The 18980-nt window shown below is 45.3% G+C and overlaps 1 protein-coding gene across 4 annotated transcripts in view; it reads left to right on the top strand.

Annotated features, from left to right (window-relative positions):
* CLNK (cytokine dependent hematopoietic cell linker) overlaps window positions 1-18980 on the top strand; it is a 206379-nt gene that overhangs the window by 97659 nt on the left and 89740 nt on the right. The gene's annotated exons all lie outside the window — the stretch shown is intronic.

The following is an 18980-nucleotide window of genomic DNA, read 5'->3' as shown; positions in this document are numbered from 1 at the left end:
TATACTCTGGTTTATCTATCCATTCACCTATTTGTGAATGCTTAGTGGTTATTTTTTCCTTTTTTTTTTTTTTTTTTTTTTTTTTTTTTTGGCTTTTTAGGGCCACACCCTTGGCATGTGGAAGTTCCCAGGTTAGGGGTCAAATGGGAGCTACAGCTGCTGGCCTAGGCCACAGCCACCGCAATTCAAGATTCGAACTGCATCTGTGACCTACACCACAGCTCACAGCAACGCCAGATCCTTAACCCACTGAGCAAGGCAAGGCCAAGGATCAAACCTGCATCCTCATGGATACTAGTCAGGTTCGTTACTGCTGAGCCACAATGGGAACTCCTTTTTTTTTTTTTTTTTTTCCATTTTTGGCCCTTATGAAAAATATTGCTAAGAACATTTGTGTGCAAGACTTTGGGTGGATATCTCACTTGAGTAGATACCTAAGTGCGGAATTGCTGGCTCTCATGAATCTGTGCTTACATGTTTAAGAAACTCTCTTGAGAGTCTTGATTCTCTTGCATAAACTCCTTTAATTTCTCCTTCATGACTAAAAGGCTAGTAATTCTACCAGGAGGAAGGTACCCTGCTCACCCTTTCTCTCTGCTTACACCTCTCATTACAGCCCAGGATTAAAAATAAAAACAAAAGCTCTTCTCTCTCCCGGCTGGACACATAGTGGTAAAGATGAGAAAGGTTCTAACCGCAAAGTGATCCTACCAGAGAAGTGTAAAGTCTATGTTCTCTCACTCTCTTTTTTCTGCCTACATGGTGCAGGGGGTGCGGTTGGGGGCGGGGGTGGAAACACGTTTTAGAAATCACTGGGAAATCAAACTTTATGTTTCAAAATGTTGGCTTGGCTCTTGAATCACTAAAGTTTGTTGTTGTTGTTTTGTTTTGTTTTGTTTCTTTTTAAGTCTGCACCCATGGCATATGGAAGTTCCCAGGCTAGGGGTCGAATCAGAGCCACAGCTGCCAGCCTACACCACAGCCACAGCAACACAGGATGTGAGCCGTGTCTTTGACCTACACCACAGTTCAGGACAACGCCGGATCCTTAACCCACTGAGCGAGGCCAGGGATGGAACCGCATCTTTATGGATCCTAGTTGGGTTTGTTACCACTGAGCCATGATGGGAACTCCCTAAAGTTTTTTTTTTTTTATTTTTAATGTTCTGAGCAAAACTGTTATCTAATTAGAATTTAATTTCCTGGAGAGTTGTGGGTACCTCCTCAGTGCCTAGCACAGAAAAAGATGAAACTGACAGAGAAATCTCAAATGAGCAGCCTTTCCCCTTCAACAGGTTATGGTCCCAGGAATGGGATGCCCGTATCTTTCAATTCCTTTGTAATCAGACTCTAGATCATAAGGGAATTTTGGCTCTGTTCTCCTGTTTTGCTCCCAAATCTATATCAACAAAGTTTTTTTAGGGAGGAAAAAAGACAAAGATATTTGAACTTAGACCTGCCCTGAGTTTAGCGCTCCTCCCGTGATAAACAAAGTGCTAGGGGCTGATCTGGAAGACAACAAAACAAGTGTTGAAGCTATTAGCATATTACGGAAGGGATATTTACATTCATTTTGGGTCCAAGGAGGGGAGGAAGGCAGCATAATTTACATTCATTTTGGGTCCAAGGAGGGGAGGAAGGCAGCATAATTCTATGGGATTTTGTTCCTTTTGTGTTCTTGCACTTGAAAGGAGAATAGAATTAACTTTTTCCCGGGCACCCAGCTTCACATCCCATCTGCCAAGACATTGTTAGTGTTCCCACTTTAGAGATGAGAAACATGTGGCTCAGAGCAGTAAAATCAATGCCTTGGGCTGAAACCCAGGGTCTAATCACAAATACGCCATACACCAGCTATTTCTGGCACTTAAACTGAGCTCATTCGGCCTTAGGACACTGAAAATGGTGATGGTTCAGGCTGGGTTAGCCAGTGGTGTTCTGGTAAATCTTAGCAAATGTTTGTCAAACAGCTCCCTGGAGAAAAAGAAAAAAATCTATGCAAGTTTGTTATAAATTTTACTGATATAAAGATGCACAATATGCAATTCGCAAATAATAATGAAATGTACAGTATTCTTTATCATGAATTCTGTACAGCCAATGGATTCTCGTAGAATGATTTTATTGATCTTTGCTGAACGTCTATCCCTAGTGCACTTCTGGTTGCAATTGACAAAGGAGGACAGTTCTGACATCAATATTGATTAATATGTTCCTTTACGTGAATGAGTAAAGCAGAAGTGAAACCACAAAGAAGGATGCCAGAACATCATTGGTTTCTCAGTGATGTGAGCAGCTTCTTTACTAAATTGGAAAACAGTTTTGAAAACTGGAAAATATCTTCTTGGGTTTTTGTGCTAGTCACAATAGTACAACCACAGACACAACTCACTTTTCAATTAAATCCATTTTATTGCATTTCTTCCATCAGTTTCTTAAGTTAGTCTACCAAGAAAGCAATAAACTATACCCTTGTCTATAGCCTATGCCAATGACTGTGCTGTAAATGCTTCCACACTGGCCAACATCAATGCCAATGTGAGTCATAAAATGCACATCTTATTTCCATCATAAAGAGATGAAAGAAAAAAGCACCAAGAGTACAGGTAGCAGTAGAATGTGGCAGAATGATTAGGAAGTGGTACGTTTTGAGTATTTCTTACCTTTGTTTTTATGATTTGTATTCTATTGTAATTTTATTTAATTCTTTAAAAAGACTGTGGTTAACAACTGACTCTCAAACCTCCTGACATTTTAATGATGACATTCAGTGGAGTCTGGGCTGGCTTCAGCACATCACTGATAACCCAGGGAAACCCAGTTCCCTTTCCCCCTCCCAGTGCAGGTCTGATGCTGAAGGTCTCCATGCTAACTTTCTGTTTAAAGTCTTGAGACTTGCTCTGAACGCTGACAGTTCCTAGTTGACCTTGGGAGGCTTGTTTGACCTTGAGATTCATTCGTTTCATTGTAAAGTGGGAATGGTCAGACCTTCCTCATAGGATCACTGTGAGGATTAATAAGCTGATCAGTGCTGTGGTCTGGGCATGCAGGTTGGAAAAGGAATTTTCCAGATTCGTGGTGGGGTGAAAAGAAAGAAGAGTTTATTGAGAGACGAGACGCTGCTAATGCAGTGGGACGAATTCCTGACAATCAGGGAGCGCCAACCCCAAGCCCGTAGTCCTGTTGGCTTTTATAGCCCTGGGATAGAGGAGAGGTCTTACAATACACCTGCTGACCTGCTGATTGGTTAGGGGAAGAGGGATCTTATGATATACTTGGTGGTTGGTTGAGGGCACATGAGGGGCCACATTTCTTTCTTAGTAAAGGGTGGGAAGGTATAGGCAAGTTTCCTCCACAGGGCAGGGGGCTTTACAGTGAGACAGGTGGAAAGATAATAAGCATCTGGTGATTCTTGTCTTGCCCAGAGACTTTGAGTTCTATCTTTTTGAAAGGGTCTTGAAGTCCCACAACCAACATTGTGACAAGACAATACACCTGCTCGATAACGAGGAGTTCCCACCCGATCTGCCCCTTCAGACCAGTGCAGGTGCACAGAGGGCTGTTCCACTCTTCCCATTTCTGTCATTATCATTTCCAATTTCTGGCCCTGGATCTAAAAGTGACCACATGACCTTTCTGATCAGGAGAATGCATACACACAGCACACAATAGTAGGTAACAATGCTATTCATGGACTAACTCATTTGATTCTCGGGACAGGTCTATGAGGGAAGTTTTTACTGGCTTCATTTGGCAGATGGGGAAAATCAAGTCACTTAACCAAGGTCGCATTAAGCCTATCCCACTTGAAGTCCACACGGATCCCAAGGCCTCTTGCTACAATGCAGATTCTGGTTCTGACTCTGTAGGGCTAGAGTGGCGTCTGGGGTTCAGCATTTCTAGCCAGCTCTCCAGTGATGCTGCTGATCCAGGACCACATATTGACTAGGGAGAATGGGACTGCAAGGCTGAAAAGCAGACACTGCCAACTTAGCTGATTCCAAAGCTCACATGCTTATCCCCATGATATCCAACTTTCTGGAAAGTAAGAGCTCTGTGCCAAGCAGGAGTCTTCTGACAGGGACTTCTGGGGACACCACGGTCTTAGAAATGTCTGCAAAACAGAGAAGAAAACCCAACTCCAGGACCCTATATGAATAAGCCCCACATACCCTAGGTACCTGCATTTTTCATAAGGATAGTATTTACCATTATTTGCACCACTCAACAAGGTGCTATATACCATCCACCCAGGATGTCTAATAGCCCACAAAAATTCCCTACCACCAAGCCACTGCAGACATCTCACCCAGGTATCTACTGGAGAGAAAAGTTAACCTCTGAATACATTGAAGTTAGAGCCCAAAGAACCTCCATGCTCACTAATCTTAATTCTCACTCCACGGATGGAGAAATTAAGGTCAAGATATGGCAAACACATCATGAGGTAGAGGCTTGATAAAAACCACTAGCCTTGCCCTGTCATTCTCCAGTAAGTGTGTCAGTCACCAGCCACCAAGAGTAGCCTGGGTATTCACGGCACCTGGCCAGCCCCCAGCTCTCTGCTTCCTCTGGAATCCTAAGCACTGATTGGTCTGTGCTCCAGGTGGCTCAGAATATCTCTAACAGACTGTCATAGACAAAGCCAAGTCATCAGGTGAACAATGCAAGATGGAATGGAGGCAAACACAAAACATTGGGAGACTTGCTTTTTTCATGGTTTCCAGGGAAACCAACATTAGGAGAGAGGAGTCCTGTGGGGCAAGCTGGGCCAGGTGATGTAGGAGAGGGTCATGGAGTTTTAGCCATTGCTACTCCGGTAATAACACCTCCCCTGGCCCCCCACCCCCTGCCATCCCCACCATCGCAGGCCTCACCCCATCTGCCCTCACTTACCAGAAACCCCTGAATGGTTTTCCCACTCCATCCCCGACTCATTACTGTCCAGCCATGCTGGCCTCCACATCTTGACCCAGCTGCCCTGCTGGGCTTCTACCCTCAGGTTCTTGTCCCAGCCGTCCCTGGGACTGGATGTTCTTCTTTCACATAGCCCATATCTGACCCCACAGTGCCTTCTCCCCACTCACACCTCCTCAGGGAGGCCCACCTTAACTGCCCCATGGAATAGTCACACCTGCCCAGCATCTTTCTGTTTATCCTAATTGTCGGCTTTCTCTCCTGCCAGGGTCCAGATCCTTTTTTGTTTTGTTACATGGGAGATAGGAATTTTTATTTTGTTCATTGATATATCCCAACACCAAGAACAAGCCCTGGCCCATACGCTGCACTAAGAGGGGAAAAAAAGTATTACTGAATTGATTTTGAGAAAGATTTGCAGCTCAAATATTTACTGAGGATGTGTTATATTCAATCATTGTTCTAAGTATTTTACATGCATTATCTCATTTAATTCTCACGGTGTTCTCAAAATCAAGCAAAATCTAAACACTCCCCAGTGCCAAATGATGCCATTAAAGAGTCCCTGGAAAGCACAGATAAGAGGATATATTATAATCATTAGATTCAATGCTGGATTTTCCAGGTTTGGTTATCTTTTGATAAGTGCTTTGAAAACAAATGTCACCAGACAACAGGTTAAGATAGTTCTACTGGGGCTCAGAGATCATCAAGTTGGGGAAGAAACCGGGCACAAAGGATGGTGTATGAGCCCCAGGGTAAACCTGAGGTCCTGGTCACTCCCCGTTTCCTTGAATCCATGGAAGGAAGACGGCAGTAGAAAGACTGCCATAGAAAGAAGCGGTCTTCCAGCCAGACAGGCTTGATATTGAATCCCAGCTTGGGCACACATAGCTGTGTAGCCACAGGTAGTGTGTTTGGCCTCTCTGGACTTCTTTTGTCCCATCAATATTGTATCAACAGGAAGACCTGAGAAAAGTCTTGGCACATTCAGTAATGTTTTAGGTCCATTGGTCTATTATCCCTGATTTCAAATCCAAGCTTTCTCATCAAGACCACAGTGTTGGACAGATCTGGTATTAAAACGCAGCTTTGTCACTCACTCCAAGCTGTGTTGAACCCTGGCTGTGGGTGGGGCTCTGTACTAGGAGCCAAAACTACTGAAATTCAGGAACGCCATCTTTCACTAAGAGATGTTAGCAGGTTCCCTAAGTTCACTCAATACTCAGTTGCTGAGAGGATAAACAAGACGTACCTGGAACAAGAGACCTTGCATTAAGTGTTGATCTGTGGACCTCTTCTAGGAAGTTGGAGAAGTTATTTATGCTACTTTCTCTGCCTACAGAAGTCTGGGAGATCAGGCCCATTCAGGTACAGGTCAAGGGTTCACGAAGATGGCCATCAGGGTGCCAAACGTGGGCTGTGGAGAGAATGTGAGACCAGACCGTGGAAGGCCTATGTGCCATGTTCATAGGTGGTGGAAACAGCAGCTATTAGAATGAGGACTCTTGTGAGTTCCCGTCATGGCGCAGTGGTTAACGAATCCAACTAGGAACCATGAGGTTGCAGGTTCGATCCCCAGCTTTGCTCAGTGGGTTAAGGATCCGGCATTGCCGTGAGCTGTGGTCACTGGCACATTAGAGATCCTGTGTTGCTGTGGCTCTGGCGTAGGCCGGTGGCTACAGCTCCGATTAGACCCCTAGCCTGGGAACCTCCATATGCCGCAGGAGTGGCCCAAGAAAAGGCAAAAAGACCAAAAAAAAAAAAAAAAGAATGAGGACCCTGGCTGCAACATGGTGGATAGAAGGAAGAAAGTGATAAGTGATGTAACCGGAAGGGGAGAGATTACTGAGAAGGTGCTGCAGACTCCAGAGCAGAGAGGTGGTGCCAAGCCCAGGGACTGGCACATTAGAGAACCTTCCCCTTTCTCATCCCTCTTCCTTTCCCTACCTCAATGTCCCTTCCTTACTTGGACCTTCTGGAGTCTGAGAAGTGTGGGACCAGGAGATGGAGGCAGGATATGGAACTGAGGAGATTCATTTCCTCTATCTTTTTAGGGCCACACCCACAGCATGTGGAAGTTCCCAGGCTAGGGGTTGAATCAGAGCTACACCTGCAGGCCACAACCACAGCCACAGCAACGCCGGATCCAAGGTGCATCTGCAACCTACACCACAGCTCAGGGCGACACGGGGTCCTTAACCCACCGAGTGAACCCATGTCCTCATGGATACCAGTTAGATTCGTTTCTGCGGAGCCAGGACAGGACCGCCCTCGTTCCCTATATTCTAAGCACTAGGTCCTTCCTGGTGCTCCTGCAGGCCACCGAGGAAGGCCCATTAGGTCCCTTTTACTCTTGGGTTTTTATGGAATGTGTGCTAATGAGGCACACACCAAGTTTTTGTTTGGAGGGTTTTTAAAAGATAAACATACTGCCTTTTTCATGTTATTTTTTTCTATCACGCGTCCAGAATCTTTCAGGCATGGCCACCTGTAAATTAAATTCCACTATGACTACATCTATGAGCCCATAAAAGGGTGATTCACTGTGGTTATTGTATGTGCATATTACAAACACTGATGGCCTGTTAGAAGCCACATCCCCTAATAGTCAAGACAGAGAGAGGGAAAAAGGAGAAAAAAAAAGCATTTGAATAGATGATACATAAAGCTTCTGTTTTTTTTGGTTCATTTGTTTCCTGTTGCTGAATCAAAATTTAAACAATAACCAAAAATTATAAATAAATAAAGCCAGGAAAAAAGGATTTTATGGGGTTTCTTGAAACCTGAACATAAAAGGAGTCAGGATTACTTTCTTGTTTTCTAAATTAGGTTATCTTTCTTTTGTCTTTCTGTCCTCAAGGAGATTAGAAAGAAAAAAGGAATTTATTTAGAAGGCACCCAAAGAGGCTTAATTAGAAGATAAGCACTGGGGAAGTCAAGGCCAAAGAGAAAGGACCTCGAGCACCACACACGGACCCAGGAGCTGAGCCAGAACCTTCTGTGTTGGCTTCTGGCTAGGGTGGGCAAGTTCTTTCACTTGTCTGGGTCCAAGTTTTCTGATCTATAAAATTCACAAGTTCAGGAGTTCCCTTGCAGCTTAGGAAGTTAAGGATCTGGCGTTGTCATTGCAGTGGCTCGGGCTCGATCCCTGGCCTAGGAACTTCTGCATGCTGCAAGCACTGCCAAAAATAATAATAACAATAATCCCAGGTTCGAGCAGATTTCCCTATCTTCCCATCAAGCCCCAGGCTCCAGGACTCTCTGAGGCTATAACTCTGGAAAAGCCAAGAGCGACATTCACATACCACCATCCACTCTGGACCTGCAACCTATAGGCAGAGCCAGTCTATTCTGGAATATTTTGGGTCCACTTTTGCCTTAATAAACAAGAAATAGTAATTCCCTCAAGAGATTCCTGTGTCTACGGATTCTTTCATGCACAAATGTTTCTTCAAATGCACGTGAGGGGACTGATGGGAATTCAGGGTTCCGATGGGGGTGTAGACCCTGATGATAACCACACGGGCAGCAACCCCTGAAAATTGAAGTCTCATTCTCTTCATCAGAGATCCCAGAGAATTGGAAGAGGGAAGCAGAGCCCAAGTGGGTCCCAGGGGCCTGAAGGTCAGAGCTACCTCCTGGCCAGGTAGCAATCCACAGGCCTTCAACTGATTGGGTGAGGCCCACCCACACTGGAGACTCATCTGCTTCACTCTAAGTCCACTGATTTCAATGTCAATCACATCTAAGACAAGTCCTCTCAGCAACATTTAGACTGGCATTTGACCAAACAGCTGGATGCCAGGGAGTCACCACGTTGGCACATAAAATTTACCATTGCAAAGTCATGGGTAGGTGAGAGAGAGCCATTCAAACATCTCCTTGTGATCAGTTCCTTGATGAGCGGATGTTCCTCTCAAGTTCTTTTAAGAAAAGAACCAGCTGAAATCTTCAGGGCCCAGTCAAGCAATATAAAAATGCAAGATAGTAGGGAATGAAGGGGGAGGCTTTCTAAGATTAAGAAAATCGTCCCTATCTAAATGTATTCAAATGCAAACTTTTTTAAAAAAATCTGTGTTGCAAGAAGGTTGCATGTGTCCTTCAACACTTCTGGGCTCAATGGTGCAAGTGTGTAAAAGACATCAAACACCAAGGCTCTGGTACAGCAAATCCCCAAATTCCTGGGCTTTTCTCGTCTGCTTAGGAAGGAAATTAAACATTTCCTAGGTTTATGAGAAGCTGTGTTTCCAAAGGAGACAGGTTAGGGGGGTGGGGTCGGAGGGATGGGCTGGGGGTTCAGGATGGAAATGCAGTAAAATTGGGCTGTGATGATGATTGTACAGCTATAAAAATATAACAAAATTCATTAAATTAAAAGCCAAAAAAGAGAATTTTATAGGGAAAAAAAGAAGCTGTGTACAGGAATACACACCTTGAGGGAAGTTTGAACATACCATCAGTACAGCTTAAGGACCAAATGGAATGAACAAAATAGGTACCCATCTCTTGGAGAAATTGTTTGTAACCACTAAGGCAGTGATGGTTTCAAGTGAGTTAGGAGTACAGCATCCTGCGGCAAAAGTGATTATAATGACCTCTCGTGAGCAAGGGTAAGGAGTTGGAGAACCAATTTTGTTCTGGCATGTGCTGGAGTTTTCTGAAATTAGCTGAAAAACTTTTGAAAACTGGCCTAACATTTTCAGGAGTCATGGAAGGTTCGAAAACAGGCTACAGAAAGATTCTAGCGGATCTGGTTTGTAGGCTTGCCGAACACCTTCTGGATGTCACTGCTGCGCTGTCTCTGCTCACACTTCCACACTTAGTGAGCAAAGGTATGTGGCAGACACAAGTGGCCCTCAATTTTCCCTTCTCCTGCTACTCAGCCCCCTCCTCCATAACCCACCCTCCTTAATTGTGACCAAGGCCTGTGACTGCTTCTAGGCAATAGGCTATGGCAAAATGGATGAGATTACATTTCATAAGATTGGAGTTTTCCTTTTGTCTCCTTGGTTTGCACGTTTTGATAAAGCAAGAGGCTGTATCAGGGAGGCCATGTGGGCAAGAGCTGAGGGCACCCTTCAAGCAACATACATCAAGGAAGTGGGGCTCCCAGGACAATGGGTCATAAGAAACTGAACCCCACCAACAGTTGCATGTGCTTAAAACCAAATCCTTTCCTGGTTGAGCTTTCAAATGAGACCCCAACTCTGGCTGACACTTTGCAGCTTCAACAGAGGCCATAAAACAGAGGACCCAGCAAAGTCACACCTAGCTTCCTGACCCACAAAACCTATGAGATAATAATCCACACTTTTGGCTTGGGTGAAATACTCTCATTATCAGCTGCCCTTCGCAGTCCACATGTTCTCTGCCTCTAGTATTCCTTAACTCTTTTGAGTAAGAATCAGGTCCTAGATAATAAAAATGATCACTTAACATGCAATCGGTATGTGAGAGAGTTCCTCTAATTCTGGCCTTCCTTGTGTGTGAGTGGGGATGAGGTGATAAATCTGTGACTTATTCAGTTGGCAGAAGCACGTTCAAAAGCAGATCAGTACAAGCGTGTGTGCTCTTAACCTCTGTGTCCACACCGCATCACATTCCATGGAGACTAATATCTCTCCAGCTGGATTATCCCCTCCTTCCTAGAGGCCCACCTGCCCTCAGGACCATCCTGTGCTTCGCCCTATCTTCCCTTCTTCCCTCCTTCCATTCCCTATCATTCTCTCCCAATGAAAAATACAGCCAAGGGAGTGCCTGTTATGGCACAGTGGAAATGAATCTGATTGGTATCCATGAGAATGTGGGTTAGATCCCTGGCCTCACTCAGCTCAGTGAATTTAGGATCCGGCATTGCCATGAGCTGTGGTGAAGTTCACAGACATAGCTCAGATCTCATGTTGCTGTGGCTATGGGGTATGCTGACAACTACTGCTCCAATTCAACCTCCTAGCCTGGGGAACTTCCATATGCCATGGGTGAGGCCCTAAAAAGACCAAAAAAAAATAATAATAATACAGCCAGTACCTATTTTGACCTTGGAGTCTCAGACCCTCTAAAGTTTCAGAATCCAGCAAGATGCTGCAGTAGACTCTGGGAGTCTGCCCCTCTCCACCTTCTTTGGGAATTGGCTCAGTTGAATGGAGTTGTCTCACCTGGGGAGCCCACATCCACTAACTGGTCCACCCGAGTACAAAAGCCTGACCCCCCACCACAACTTGGGACACTTCTAAAGGACCACCTCAGAGCACAACCCAAATATGCCCCTGCCCAATCAGGCTGCCTTCCCTTCCCTCGCAGGAGCCCATCCTAACAGACTTCCTGTGCCATCATCTCCTTAGTTAGAGTATTTCCTCCGGAGCCTCATAGGAGGCAATTCCTAAGGATATGGAGCATGTGCTGAACACGAGACGAAGAACTCCAACAAGGCTGAGGTTGGGCTAGGACTGGCCTCAGAGGGTGCTTGTAAGGATTTGATGGATGCCAGTGTGTGAACTGGCAAACAGTGGCCACGGAAGTTGTAAATCTCATCTAAGTTTCAAGTTACTGTTATTATCATTCTTTATAACTGTAACTTTAAAACTGTAGTATACATTATTATTATTATTCATGACCTTGGAGTCAGCTACCCAGCTACACAGGATCCTTGAAAGAGAATTATGGTTTAAGAGCAATTTGTGTGATTTCTCAGAAGCCTGCAAACTCCCTGGGCATGTATAGGGAAGCTTCTGGGAAACGCTGAACTTGATCTGAAAGTTCATTAAGAGAAGTGGAGTTTCAAAAGAAATGGTTGTTCTCTTTCTGTGCTGGTCAGACTGTACCAGCCATGTTGGGTGCACCTGGGAGTAGAGGTAAAGGTGAGAAATTAAAGAGAAATGACTAGGACAGGTTGGCGCAGTCATCTTTCACTCTTGAAATAGGTGGCCCTGCCCCACTCCCCACATCCCAGCTCCCCACGTCATCGATACGGCAAACCCCCACATGTCCTCCTCCATCACTCTGTGGAAGCCTACCTTGACGAACCCTCTCACTTATCATATAACCCATTTCTTTCTTTTTCTTTCTAGACCATAAGTATTTTTTTTATCATTGCACCTATGTTATCACCCTATTTAGGATTCGGGTCTGATTCATTCTCCATAACTTGGGACAGGCTAGAGGTTCTGTGTGATGGTTTCCTAGAGCTGTCGTAACAAATTATCGTCATTCAGGTGGCTTAAACCATCAGAAATCTATTCCTCCACAGTTCTGGAGGCCGGAAGTCTGAAATCGATTCCAGGGGCTTTCCGGCCTCTGAAGGCCGTAGGGAAGAATCCTTCCTGCCTCTTCCAGCTCTGGTGGGTCCAGATGTTCCTTGACCTGTGGCTGCATCATGGCCACTTTCTGCCTCCATCTTCACCGGGGCTGTCACATGCCCTTCTCCCCAGGTCTCCTCCTCTTACCTTATTCTTAGAAGTAAGAATACCTGCTTTGGATATAGGGCCACCCTAATCCAGGACCATCTCATCTCAAGATCCTGCCTTAATTACAAAGAACCTCTTTCCAAAACAGTTCACAATTTCTAGATAGACACATCTCTTTGCAGACACCCTTCAACACACAACTGTCATTATGTATATATTGATGCGACTATGCAGAGCTGGCTGCTGTTAGACCTACCTGAGAAGTAATGCAGTCTGGAGAAGGCAGACTCGGAGGGGCTGTAAGAAGGGGATGGAGCGAGAAAACATGTGAAGGAGCACTAGGTGGGTTTTGTCAACTGACCGTACAGGACAGAGGTGCCCACGAGAAAAAGGAAATCAGAAATAGCCCAAAAGCCTAGAACCAGAAGTGCTGGGTGGATGGCTAAGAGATGCAGGCTCCTGGGAGGTGATGTACTCTTTCTCAGAGGAGTAGGAGGTGGTGGCAAGAACAATTAATTGCCTCCCCCACTGACTCTCCATGCCTAAGTTTCCCCACAAGCCTGGGGCACATCCCACTTTTTCAGAATGCACTGGGTTCTCTGTGCTATAAATTAGCCTGTGTTGCTTCATTGGGGGCACTTGATCAGGATCCGTGATAAGAAGTAGAGCGGCAGTTTACAGGTGCTCATTGGATTTATTTTACTGTGTGGGTGAGATGGGCCAAGGGACCCGCAGGAAGGACAGCTGGCATCAGATGCTGGTGGCCTTGAACACCCTGTGTGTCTGCTTACACTCTTGAGGTCGACAGAACTGTCTCTCCCAGGCTCACGTGGGAATGTTGACCATCTCCTTCCAAGGTCAGGCAGCAATTTAATGCAAAGCAAACAATCTTGACCTTTTATGATTGATGTTCTTGAATAATAATTTCTGTGAGAGACCGAGACGTTATCATTCTTTCAGCATAGTACAATGTTTTAAAATGTGTTCCTAAAACTTGGAACCCTAAGGAATGATTTAAGGCAGAAAGAAGAACTATAGGGTTGGACACTTTGGTTTGCCTTGTGATTAGCAAACGAAACTCAAACTCAAATGACGGGAGGCTGTGGGGGGAGGGCGAGCAACAAGGGAGCCACTTCTATTTCTAATCTTTCTAAGGTTCTCTGTGCTTTTTATGTGTTTTAAAAACAAATACATTTTAACTACTTACTGCCCAGGTAGATGGCTATTTCCTTGCTGTCTTCTTCGTTACTGCTTTTCTTAAATAACTCATTGTAGGAAGAAGAGCACCCCTCCCTGTTCCCACGCTCCCTGCCCCCTCCCATCCATCCTCTCTCCTGTTCCTGCCTCTTCCTCAGAGGGGACTGGGCCAGAGCACCAGGAGCAGCACATGCTGGCCCCCCCCAGTGCATCTGGCTGGAGATTTCAGACCTGGCATGGAGCACTGACCAGGCCATCAGCCATCCCGGTTACCTTGAACCAAATCCCCTCCATTCGCAGGGCCCCTGCCTCCTCATCTACAGCACGAAGCTGAGAAGGACCGACCCTCACCCATTTGCTACGGAGGATTTCTATGAAAATGAAAGAAAAAGAGCTTGAGTTAAACTCTCCTCTTTTTTTGGCCATCTCTGTGGCAGGCCGAAGTTCCCCAGCCAGGGATCGAACCCAAGCCACAACAGTGACAATGCCAAGTCCTTAGCTGCTAGGCCACCAGGGAACTCCTCAAACTCTCTTTTTCAAGATAAAAAGGCCAAAGCAGATTCTCAGAAAGATCAGAGGTAGCTCCCAGGCTGTTGGGTTCTTGAGGCACCTAGGAAGAGGTTGAGGAAATTCTCAGAACCCCTCCATCCTCCTAAAAGTGAACTGCTCAGAGCCACGTCAGAGCTCAGAAACACTGCCCACACCCAGGGGTAGGGTGGAAGCCAGGGCCTCCTTCTCGGGGCAGGGACTGATCATACTCTCTTGTCTCATAGACCCTCCCCCACCAACTGAGTGCATGCATCGCTCTAGTGTGTGAGCCCAGATGGGCAGCCTGTCTACCTATTCGCCATCAGTGCATCATTTCATATCTTGCAAATATCCCTAAGGTCACACCCAAGGTCACTTAGTCTGTACACTGGGAGAGAAAATGTTCCCAGGTTACATCTCGTCTCTCAAAAACCCCCCACTCCAGGGCAACCAGAGCACATAAATAGACACATACAAGGCAATATGATGAAAATACCATTGTTTCTTTACTTGTTTATGGCCTGTCTCCCAACAGTAATAAACAATTCACGAGGCAGGCTTCCCGTTTCTACTTTAAGGACGGTATCCCATTGCCTGGCATACAGCCTGCTACAAAATATCTACTTGTGGAGTGAAGGAATGAATGGATTTGTGAACAAATGAATGAAGAGTAAAACAGAGATGCAGCAAAAAAACACTAAAAGGGCTCAAAGAGGAAGCAGCACAGAAAAACTCACAGGGGAACAGACCTTTGAACGAAACCATGAAGGATGAAGTCTTTGACCAGACAGCTCCAGAGGAGGACAAAAAGAATAATCTAGTCCATGACCTGGGAGCATACAAAAGCATGACCCCAAGAGGGGACAGTGTGGGAGCCTGGCAGAGAGAGAGGGTGGCAGGAAATGAGGACACAAACAACAGAAATTGCATTCGAGGCCACTGAGACAGGGCTCTGAGTCATCACGGTAAAGATTGCGGTCTCGGTCGTGCAGAAATGGAGCCACGGTGAGGCTTTTCGAGTCAGGCGATCCCAGGGAGGTAAAGCCCATAGCGTGTCATTCCTTCACAGTCATGCTGTAGATCCCAAGGAAATTTTGGATCTTTTCTCCTGTTTTGCTCCCAGATCTGTTAACAATCAGGGAGGAAAAAAAGAAAGGGGTATTTGAACTCAGATCTGCCCTGGGTTGATAGCTCCTCCAGCAATAAACAAAGATGCTGTGGGGCTGCTGCGGAAACACCGCAAAAGAAGTACTAAAGTCATCAACACAGTAGGCATGACTTGGTAATATCAGAAAGGTGGTTGTTCTTACTGCAGTTTGGTGGATGGATTGGAACAGGGGGCCAACACCAGAGTCCAGGCTGGAGAGCATGAGAGCAGAACTAAGATGGAGTATCACTTATGGGAGCGAAGAGAGAGGGTTCTTAGGACCTGGTAACACGTTATCGAGATATGAGGATGAGAGAGAGAAGGAAAAGACTCAAGGCGAGGGCCCAGGCTGCTGCTAGGAAACCACAGGAGTAAGGGGGCTGCTCACTAGGAAAAGGGCTGTCAACTGAAAAAAACTTATATATATACAACCTAAAAGGGGAGAGTTATGTTTTATTCAGTGGTCAAAACTGAAGACTTAAGCCCAAACACAGCATCTCAAATTGCTCTGAGGGATGGCTCCAAAGAGGAAAAGCGGAAGCCAGGCTGTATAGGAGTTTTACAGCAAAGACCGTGTCGTTGGGACATCAAAAGTTTCCTGTTAATTGGAGTTCCTGTGGTGTCTCAGAAGTAATGAATCCAACTTGAGGTTTCAGGTATCCTTGAGGTTCTAGGTTCGATCCCTGGCTTCGCTCAGTCGTCAAGGATCTGGCGTTGGCATGAGCCGTGGTGTAGGTCACAGACGTGGCTCACATCTGGTGTTGTTGTGGCTGCAGCCAGCATCAACAGCTCCGGTTCGACTGCTAGGCTGGGAACTTCCGTATGCTGTAGCTGCGGCCCTAAAAATAAGCGAAACGAAAAAAGTTTACTGTTAATTAAAGAAAACCAGAAACCTCCAGTTAAGAGATTTAGTGCTTTTCTATGTATGGGAAGACGCAAGAGGTCACTGAAGTCATTCCTGGGATATGCACCTTGGCTCTCTGGGGCCAGTGTCCTGTGTTTTCCCATCCTGAGTTTCCTCAGGGTGCACGTCCTGGGGTGGGAGGGGGATGGGATGGAGGGTAGGAGTGGGTGGGGGTGGGGATCCAAGTATGGTGGGAGCTGGGGTGGGGGCAGTCTGGTGACTGCTAGGTGGGGGGCATTCCTTATTTCCTCCCTGAGTCCCCCCTCACCTTGGGGGTAGCTGTAAGGGGATGACTTGATGGCTACAACATCCTTTGTTTACTGAGAGAGTGGGCAGTGTTTTTCATTCACAAGGCCTGGATCTGCTTGAGGTTGACCAGTTAGAAAAGACCCCCAAATAGAAAGATATTCCATCTAGAACTTAGAAGTGAAGGTGGAGTGCAGATAAAAATTTATGAATCATGGTTTACCCCAGATTTTAAAACCAAAAGCAAGGAAATAATAAAAAATGTGAAACAATGTAATAATGAAATAACTTTGTAACCACAAAATAACCAAAAAATGAAAGACTGAGATAAGCCATCCTCTTTCTAGATGATCAGTTGACACAGTAACATCGTACATCCAAACAACTTGCTCATTTCTTTATTTATCATGTTACAGTTGATAGGCCACACACGAAATCCTAGATAGAGACAGAGTCTCAAGTCATCTTTCTGCATTTCCTGGAATCCTTTCTTCAGGCATCTACAGCTGCCCAGGTACTGAGGGCCAGGCACTCAGCCAGGCCCTGGGGCTGCAGAGCGCAGCCATTCATGCCCTCAGGGAGATAGTAGTTGGAAGCTTAGCAGATGTGAATACAAAGCTACATGTTAAAACCAAAGGACAGGAGTCCCCACTGTGGTGCAATGGGACCTGCAGCATTACTGGAGCTCTGGGACACAAGTTCAATCACTGGCCCTGCACAGTGGGTTAGGGATCCAGCATTGCCATAGCTGTGGTGTAGGTCACAACTGTGGCTCAGATCTGATCCCTGGCCTTGGGAACTCCATACGCCACAGAATGGCCAAAAAAAAGAAAAAGAAAAAAATGGACAGATAAACTCATACAAGCGCTGTGAAGGGGTCCGTCTCAGGCAGGAAGAAAGATTTCGCTGAGATAGTGACACTTGAGCTGAACTCAAAAGCATGAGTAAGTTTGGGGTTGGTAGATGCAAACTGTTACATTTAGAATGGATAAGCAGCGAGGTCCTACTGTACAGCACACGAAACTCTATCCAATCTCCTGGGATAGATCATGATGGCAGATAATACAAGAAAAAGAATATGTTATACATATATCTATATATGGCTGGGTCACTTTGCTGTACAGCAGAAATTGGCACAACACTGTAAGTCAACTGTACTTTAATTAAAAATACATTAATAAAAAACAATTTAATAAAAAAAGAAGCATGAGTTAGATGCAGAAGAAGGAAAATAATAGGTGTTTGAAAAAGAGGGACTAGTCCCTGGAAGAGCGTGGGGGCAGGGAGGAAAGTCTAAGGACAAAGAAGAAGTAGGTGTTCCCCAGGTGGAGAGAACCAGGAGGGCAAAAAAGCCAAAGATGCTACCCAGGTAGCCGCCAAGACGCACGTGTAGAAAGGAAAGCATCACTCATAAAGTTCTGATAGAGCTCACAAAGTGCCTGCACAGGAAATGAAAGCACATTTGACTTGGCTCATGAGATGAACTAGGGATGGTTTATGACAGAGAAAGCCTTACTGAATTTCAACAAATTAACTCCATTGAAAAGATGTTAATCTCTTCATAGAAAAAGCCCTAGCAAAGCACCTAAATTTTACAGGAGTTCAATAAATATTATCTGAATCCAAGTTGCTATTCCTAAATAATCTGCCTCCCTATGACGGGATGATGTTTGCTAGTTAGGGGCCAAATTCTACGAACACAGGAAAGCATCTAGCACCTTCCTTGGCCCACAGGCAATGTCCTTGTTTGACAGCCTCCCGTCAAGCATGCAGCCCAGGTGTGAAGCCCTTCACTGTACAATGTTAGGGGCACTCAGCTTAAGGAGAGTCACCACAGGGACCCTGCCCACATCGTCATCCTGACCAGGGCACCTATTCTGCCCCATGCTACCACTTCTTGTAAAATAAGGCTCTTACATTAAAAAATATTTATTTTTATTATAGTTGATTTACAATGTTCTGTCAATTTCTGCGGTACAGCAAAGGGACCCAGTTTTATATATATACATTCTTTTTTTCATATTACATTTCATCATGTTCTATCCCAAGGGATTGGATAGAGTTCCCTGTCACCGTACAGCAGGACCACATTTTAAATGCAATAGTTTGCATCTACTAACCCCAGACTCCCCAGTCCATCCCACTCCCTCCCCCCCCAACCCCTTTGGCAACCACAGTCTGTTCTCCATGTCTGTGAGTCTGTTTTGGTTCTGTAGATAGGTGATTTGTGCCATATTTTAGATTCCACATACAGGTGATATCATGTCTTTACCTGTCCTTGTCTTTCTGACTTACTTCACTTAGTATGAGAATCTCTAGTTCCATCCATGTTGCTGCAAAAGGCATTATTTTGTTCTTTTTATGGCTGAGTAGTATTCCATTGTGTCTATGTACCATGTCTTAATCCACTCATCTTTCAATGAACATTTAGGTTTTTTCCATGCCTTGGCTATAGTGCTGGATGAACATATTGGTGCATGTATTTTTTGAATTCAGAGTTAGTTTTGTCTGGATAGATGCCCAGGAGTGCGATTGTTGGCTCAAATGGTAGTTCTTTATTTAATTTTCAGAGGAGCCTCTGTATTGTTTTCCATAGTGGTTGTACCAATTTACCTTCCCACCAACATCGTAAGAG

Source organism: Sus scrofa, chromosome 8 (genome assembly GCF_054392235.1).
Source record: "Sus scrofa isolate SSC_HxYL_T2T_F1_AM1 chromosome 8, Sscrofa_HxYL_maternal_Yorkshire_Landrace_v2.0, whole genome shotgun sequence".
NCBI lineage: Eukaryota > Metazoa > Chordata > Mammalia > Artiodactyla > Suidae > Sus > Sus scrofa.
This window is presented reverse-complemented; position numbering and strand designations above follow the sequence as displayed.